The sequence below is a fragment of the Nerophis ophidion genome, linkage group LG22 (assembly GCF_033978795.1).
Source record: "Nerophis ophidion isolate RoL-2023_Sa linkage group LG22, RoL_Noph_v1.0, whole genome shotgun sequence".
Taxonomy (NCBI): Eukaryota; Metazoa; Chordata; class Actinopteri; order Syngnathiformes; family Syngnathidae; genus Nerophis; species Nerophis ophidion.
In genome coordinates, this window is record NC_084632.1 from 4,686,755 (window position 1) to 4,696,110 (window position 9,356).

Genomic DNA, 9,356 nt, shown 5'->3' on the forward strand with positions numbered 1-9,356 from the left:
CTGTGATACAGGACTATACTGTCTACCTCCAAACCACTGTGATACAGGACTATACTGTCTACCTCTAAACCATTGTGATACAAGACTATACTGTCTACCTCCAAACCACTGTGATACAGGACTATACTGTCTACCTCTAAACCATTGTGATACAAGACTATACTGTCTACCTCCAAACCACTGTGATACAGGACTATACTGTCTACCTCCAAACCACTGTGATACAGGACTATACTGTCTACCTCCAAACCACTGTGATACAGGACTATACTGTCTATCTTCAAACCACTGTGATACAGGACTATACTGTCTACCTCCAAACCACTGTGATACAGGACTATACTGTCTACCTCTAAACCATTGTGATACAAGACTATACTGTCTACCTCCAAACCACTGTGATACAGGACTATACTGTCTACCTCCAAACCACTGTGATACAGGACTATACTGTCCACCTCTAAACCACTGTGATACAGGACTATACTGTCTATCTCTAAACCACTGTGATACAGGACTATACTGTCTACCTCTAAACCACTGTGATACAGGACTATACTGTCTACCTCCAAACCACTGTGATACAGGACTATACTGTCTACCTCCAAACCACTGTGATACAGGACTATACTGTCTATCTTCAAACCACTGTGATACAGGACTATACTGTCTATCTTCAAACCACTGTGATACAGGACTATACTGTCTACCTCCAAACACTGTGATACAGGACTATACTGTCTACCTCCAAACCACTGTGATACAGGACTATACTGTCTATCTCTAAACCCCTGTGATACAGGACTATACTGTCTATCTCTAAACCCCTGTGATACAGGACTATACTGTCTATCTCTAAACCCCTGTGATACAGGACTATACTGTCTATCTTCAAACCACTGTGATACAGGACTATACTGTCTATCTTCAAACCACTGTGATACAGGACTATACTGTCTACCTCTAAACCACTGTGATACAGGACTATACTGTCTACCTCCAAACCACTGTGATACAGGACTATACTGTCTACCTCTAAACCACTGTGATACAGGACTATACTGTCTACCTCCAAACCACTGTGATACAGGACTATACTGTCTACCTCTAAACCACTGTGATACAGGACTATACTGTCTATCTCTAAACCACTGTGATACAGGACTATACTGTCTACCTCCAAACCACTGTGATACAGGACTATACTGTCTACCTCTAAACCACTGTGATACAGGACTATACTGTCTACCTCCAAACCACTGTGATACAGGACTATACTGTCTACCTCTAAACCATTGTGATACAGGACTATACTGTCTACCTCCAAACCACTGTGATACAGGACTATACTGTCTACCTCCAAACCACTGTGATACAGGACTATACTGTCTACCTCCAAACCACTGTGATACAGGACTATACTGTCTACCTCCAAACCACTGTGATACAGGACTATACTGTCTACCTCCAAACCACTGTGATACAGGACTATACTGTCTACCTCCAAACCACTGTGATACAGGACTATACTGTCTACCTCCAAACCACTGTGATAGAGGACTATACTGTCTACCTCCAAACCACTGTGATACAGGACTATACTGTCTATCTTCAAACCACTGTGATACAGGACTATACTGTCTACCTCCAAACACTGTGATACAGGACTATACTGTCTACCTCCAAACCACTGTGATACAGGACTATACTGTCTACCTCTAAACCACTGTGATACAGGACTATACTGTCTATCTCTAAACCACTGTGATACAGGACTATACTGTCTATCTCTAAACCACTGTGATACAGGACTATACTGTCTACCTCCAAACCACTGTGATACAGGACTATACTGTCTACCTCCAAACCACTGTGATACAGGACTATACTGTCTACCTCCAAACCACTGTGATACAGGACTATACTGTCTACCTCCAAACCACTGTGATACAGGACTATACTGTCTATCTTCAAACCACTGTGATACAGGACTATACTGTCTATCTTCAAACCACTGTGATACAGGACTATACTGTCTATCTCTAAACCACTGGGATACAGGACTATACTGTCTACCTCCAAACCACTGTGATACAGGACTATACTGTCTATCTCTAAACCACTGTGATACAGGACTATACTGTCTATCTCTAAACCACTGTGATACAGGACTATACTGTCTATCTCTAAACCACTGTGATACAGGACTATACTGTCTATCTCTAAACCACTGGGATACAGGACTATACTGTCTACCTCCAAACCACTGTGATACAGGACTATACTGTCTATCCCTAAACCCCTGTGATACAGGACTATACTGTCTATCTTCAAACCACTGTGATACAGGACTATACTGTCTACCTCTAAACCACTGTGATACAGGACTATACTGTCTACCTCCAAACCACTGTGATACTGGACTATGATGTCTACCTCCAAACCACTGTGATACTGAACTATACTGTCTACCTCTAAACCACTGTGATACAGGACTATACTGTCTACCTCCAAACCACTGTGATACAGGACTATACTGTCTACCTCCAAACCACTGTGATACTGAACTATACTGTCTACCTCTAAACCACTGTGATACAGGACTATACTGTCTACCTCCAAACCACTGTGATACTGGACTATGATGTCTACCTCCAAACCACTGTGATACTGGACTATGATGTCTACCTCCAAACCACTGTGATACTGGACTATACTGTCTACCTCCAAACCACTGTGATACAGGACTATACTGTCTACCTCTAAACCACTGTGATACAGGACTATACTGTCTACCTCCAAACCACTGTGATACAGGACTATACTGTCTACCTCCAAACCACTGTGATACAGGACTATACTGTCTACCTCTAAACCACTGTGATACAGGACTATACTGTCTATCTCTAAACCACTGTGATACAGGACTATACTGTCTACCTCTAAACCACTGTGATTCAGGACTATACTGTCTATCTCTAAACCACTGTGATACAGGACTATACTGTCTATCTTCAAACCACTGTGATACAGGACTATACTGTCTATCTCTAAACCACTGTGATACAGGACTATACTGTCTACCTCTAAACCACTGTGATACAGGACTATACTGTCTACCTCCAAACATCTGTGATACAGGACTATACTGTCCACCTCCAAACCACTGTGATACAGGACTATACTGTCTACCTCTAAACCACTGTGATACAGGACTATACTGTCTACCTCCAAACCACTGTGATACAGGACTATACTGTCTATCTTCAAACCACTGTGATACAGGACTATACTGTCTATCTCCAAACCACTGTGATACAGGACTATACTGTCTACCTCCAAACCACTGTGATACAGGACTATACTGTCTACCTCCAAACCACTGTGATACAGGACTATACTGTCTACCTCCAAACCACTGTGATACAGGACTATACTGTCTACCTCCAAACCACTGTGATACAGGACTATACTGTCTATCTTCAAACCACTGTGATACAGGACTATACTGTCTATCTTCAAACCACTGTGATACAGGACTATACTGTCTACCTCCAAACACTGTGATACAGGACTATACTGTCTACCTCCAAACCACTGTGATACAGGATTATACTGTCTACCTCTAAACCACTGTGATACAGGACTATACTGTCTATCTCTAAACCACTGTGATACAGGACTATACTGTCTACCTCCAAACCACTGTGATACAGGACTATACTGTCTATCTCTAAACCACTGTGATACAGGACTATACTGTCTATCTCTAAACCACTGTGATACAGGACTATACTGTCTACCTCCAAACCACTGTGATACAGGACTATACTGTCTATCTCTAAACCACTGTGATACAGGACTATACTGTCTATCTTCAAACCACTGTGATACAGGACTATACTGTCTATCTCTAAACCACTGTGATACAGGACTATACCGTCTATCTTCAAACCACTGTGATACAGGACTATACTGTCTACCTCCAAACACTGTGATACAGGACTATACTGTCTACCTCCAAACCACTGTGATACAGGATTATACTGTCTACCTCTAAACCACTGTGATACAGGACTATACTGTCTATCTCTAAACCACTGTGATACAGGACTATACTGTCTACCTCCAAACCACTGTGATACAGGACTATACTGTCTATCTCTAAACCACTGTGATACAGGACTATACTGTCTATCTCTAAACCACTGTGATACAGGACTATACTGTCTACCTCCAAACCACTGTGATACAGGACTATACTGTCTATCTCTAAACCACTGTGATACAGGACTATACTGTCTATCTTCAAACCACTGTGATACAGGACTATACTGTCAATCTCTAAACCACTGGGATACAGGACTATACTGTCTACCTCTAAACCACTGTGATACAGGACTATACTGTCTATCTCTAAACCACTGTGATACAGGACTATACTGTCTATCTCTAAACCACTGTGATACAGGACTATACTGTCTATCTCTAAACCACTGTGATACAGGACTATACTGTCTATCTTCAAACCACTGTGATACATGACTATACTGTCTATCTTCAAACCACTGTGATACAGGACTATACTGTCTATCTTCAAACCACTGTGATACAGGACTATACTGTCTATCTCCAAACCACTGTGATACAGGACTATACTGTCTATCTCTAAACCACTGTGATACAGGACTATACTGTCTACCTCTAAACCACTGTGATACAGGACTATACTGTCTATCTCTAAACCACTGTGATACAGGACTATACTGTCTATCTCTAAACCACTGTGATACAGGTCTATACTGTCTACCTCCAAACCACTGTGATACAGGACTATACTGTCTACCTCCAAACCACTGTGATACAGGACTATACTGTCTACCACTAAACCACTGTGATACAGGACTATACTGTCTACCTCCAAACCACTGTGATACAGGACTATACTGTCTACCTCCAAACCACTGTGATACAGGACTATACTGTCTACCTCCAAACCACTGTGATACAGGACTATACTGTCTACCTCTAAACCATTGTGATACAAGACTATACTGTCTACCTCCAAACCACTGTGATACAGGACTATACTGTCTACCTCTAAACCATTGTGATACAAGACTATACTGTCTACCTCCAAACCACTGTGATACAGGACTATACTGTCTACCTCCAAACCACTGTGATACAGGACTATACTGTCTACCTCCAAACCACTGTGATACAGGACTATACTGTCTATCTTCAAACCACTGTGATACAGGACTATACTGTCTACCTCCAAACCACTGTGATACAGGACTATACTGTCTACCTCTAAACCATTGTGATACAAGACTATACTGTCTACCTCCAAACCACTGTGATACAGGACTATACTGTCTACCTCCAAACCACTGTGATACAGGACTATACTGTCCACCTCTAAACCACTGTGATACAGGACTATACTGTCTATCTCTAAACCACTGTGATACAGGACTATACTGTCTACCTCTAAACCACTGTGATACAGGACTATACTGTCTACCTCCAAACCACTGTGATACAGGACTATACTGTCTACCTCCAAACCACTGTGATACAGGACTATACTGTCTATCTTCAAACCACTGTGATACAGGACTATACTGTCTATCTTCAAACCACTGTGATACAGGACTATACTGTCTACCTCCAAACACTGTGATACAGGACTATACTGTCTACCTCCAAACCACTGTGATACAGGACTATACTGTCTATCTCTAAACCCCTGTGATACAGGACTATACTGTCTATCTCTAAACCCCTGTGATACAGGACTATACTGTCTATCTCTAAACCCCTGTGATACAGGACTATACTGTCTATCTTCAAACCACTGTGATACAGGACTATACTGTCTATCTTCAAACCACTGTGATACAGGACTATACTGTCTACCTCTAAACCACTGTGATACAGGACTATACTGTCTACCTCCAAACCACTGTGATACAGGACTATACTGTCTACCTCTAAACCACTGTGATACAGGACTATACTGTCTACCTCCAAACCACTGTGATACAGGACTATACTGTCTACCTCTAAACCACTGTGATACAGGACTATACTGTCTATCTCTAAACCACTGTGATACAGGACTATACTGTCTACCTCCAAACCACTGTGATACAGGACTATACTGTCTACCTCTAAACCACTGTGATACAGGACTATACTGTCTACCTCCAAACCACTGTGATACAGGACTATACTGTCTACCTCTAAACCATTGTGATACAGGACTATACTGTCTACCTCCAAACCACTGTGATACAGGACTATACTGTCTACCTCCAAACCACTGTGATACAGGACTATACTGTCTACCTCCAAACCACTGTGATACAGGACTATACTGTCTACCTCCAAACCACTGTGATACAGGACTATACTGTCTACCTCCAAACCACTGTGATACAGGACTATACTGTCTACCTCCAAACCACTGTGATACAGGACTATACTGTCTACCTCCAAACCACTGTGATAGAGGACTATACTGTCTACCTCCAAACCACTGTGATACAGGACTATACTGTCTATCTTCAAACCACTGTGATACAGGACTAAACTGTCTACCTCCAAACACTGTGATACAGGACTATACTGTCTACCTCCAAACCACTGTGATACAGGACTATACTGTCTACCTCTAAACCACTGTGATACAGGACTATACTGTCTATCTCTAAACCACTGTGATACAGGACTATACTGTCTATCTCTAAACCACTGTGATACAGGACTATACTGTCTACCTCCAAACCACTGTGATACAGGACTATACTGTCTACCTCCAAACCACTGTGATACAGGACTATACTGTCTACCTCCAAACCACTGTGATACAGGACTATACTGTCTACCTCCAAACCACTGTGATACAGGACTATACTGTCTATCTTCAAACCACTGTGATACAGGACTATACTGTCTATCTTCAAACCACTGTGATACAGGACTATACTGTCTATCTCTAAACCACTGGGATACAGGACTATACTGTCTACCTCCAAACCACTGTGATACAGGACTATACTGTCTATCTCTAAACCACTGTGATACAGGACTATACTGTCTATCTCTAAACCACTGTGATACAGGACTATACTGTCTATCTCTAAACCACTGTGATACAGGACTATACTGTCTATCTCTAAACCACTGGGATACAGGACTATACTGTCTACCTCCAAACCACTGTGATACAGGACTATACTGTCTATCCCTAAACCCCTGTGATACAGGACTATACTGTCTATCTTCAAACCACTGTGATACAGGACTATACTGTCTACCTCTAAACCACTGTGATACAGGACTATACTGTCTACCTCCAAACCACTGTGATACAGGACTATACTGTCTACCTCCAAACCACTGTGATACAGGACTATACTGTCTACCTCTAAACCACTGTGATACAGGACTATACTGTCTACCTCCAAACCACTGTGATACAGGACTATACTGTCTACCTCCAAACCACTGTGATACAGGACTATACTGTCTACCTCTAAACCATTGTGATACAGGACTATACTGTCTACCTCCAAACCACTGTGATACAGGACTATACTGTCTACCTCCAAACCACTGTGATACAGGACTATACTGTCTACCTCTAAACCATTGTGATACAGGACTATACTGTCTACCTCCAAACCACTGTGATACAGGACTATACTGTCTACCTCCAAACCACTGTGATACGGGACTATACTGTCTACCTCCAAACCACTGTGATACAGGACTATACTGTCTACCTCTAAACCATTGTGATACAGGACTATACTGTCTACCTCCAAACCACTGTGATACAGGACTATACTGTCTACCTCCAAACCACTGTGATACAGGACTATACTGTCTACCTCCAAACCACTGTGATACAGGACTATACTGTCTACCTCCAAACACTGTGATACAGGACTATACTGTCTACCTCCAAACCACTGTGATACAGGACTATACTGTCTACCTCTAAACCACTGTGATACAGGACTATACTGTCTATCTCTAAACCACTGTGATACAGGACTATACTGTCTATCTCTAAACCACTGTGATACAGGACTATACTGTCTACCTCCAAACCACTGTGATACAGGACTATACTGTCTACCTCCAAACCACTGTGATACAGGACTATACTGTCTACCTCCAAACCACTGTGATACAGGACTATACTGTCTACCTCCAAACCACTGTGATACAGGACTATACTGTCTATCTTCAAACCACTGTGATACAGGACTATACTGTCTATCTTCAAACCACTGTGATACAGGACTATACTGTCTATCTCTAAACCACTGGGATACAGGACTATACTGTCTACCTCCAAACCACTGTGATACAGGACTATACTGTCTATCTCTAAACCACTGTGATACAAGACTATACTTTCTATCTCTAAACCACTGTGATACAGGACTATACTGTCTATCTCTAAACCACTGTGATACAGGACTATACTGTCTATCTCTAAACCACTGGGATACAGGACTATACTGTCTACCTCCAAACCACTGTGATACAGGACTATACTGTCTATCTCTAAACCCCTGTGATACAGGACTATACTGTCTATCTTCAAACCACTGTGATACAGGACTATACTGTCTACCTCTAAACCACTGTGATACAGGACTATACTGTCTACCTCCAAACCACTGTGATACAGGACTATACTGTCTACCTCCAAACCACTGTGATACAGGACTATACTGTCTACCTCCAAACCACTGTGATACAGGACTATACTGTCTACCTCCAAACCACTGTGATACAGGACTATACTGTCTACCTCTAAACCACTGTGATACAGGACTATACTGTCTACCTCCAAACCACTGTGATACAGGACTATACTGTCTACCTCCAAACCACTGTGATACAGGACTATACTGTCTACCTCTAAACCATTGTGATACAGGACTATACTGTCTACCTCCAAACCACTGTGATACAGGACTATACTGTCTACCTCCAAACCACTGTGATACAGGACTATACTGTCTACCTCTAAACCATTGTGATACAGGACTATACTGTCTACCTCCAAACCACTGTGATACAGGACTATACTGTCTACCTCCAAACCACTGTGATACGGGACTATACTGTCTACCTCCAAACCACTGTGATACAGGACTATACTGTCTACCTCTAAACCATTGTGATACAGGACTATACTGTCTACCTCCAAACCACTGTGATACAGGACTATACTGTCTACCTCCAAACCACTGTGATACAGGACTATACTGTCTACCTCCAAACCACTGTGATACAGGACTATACTGTCTACCTCCAAACACTGT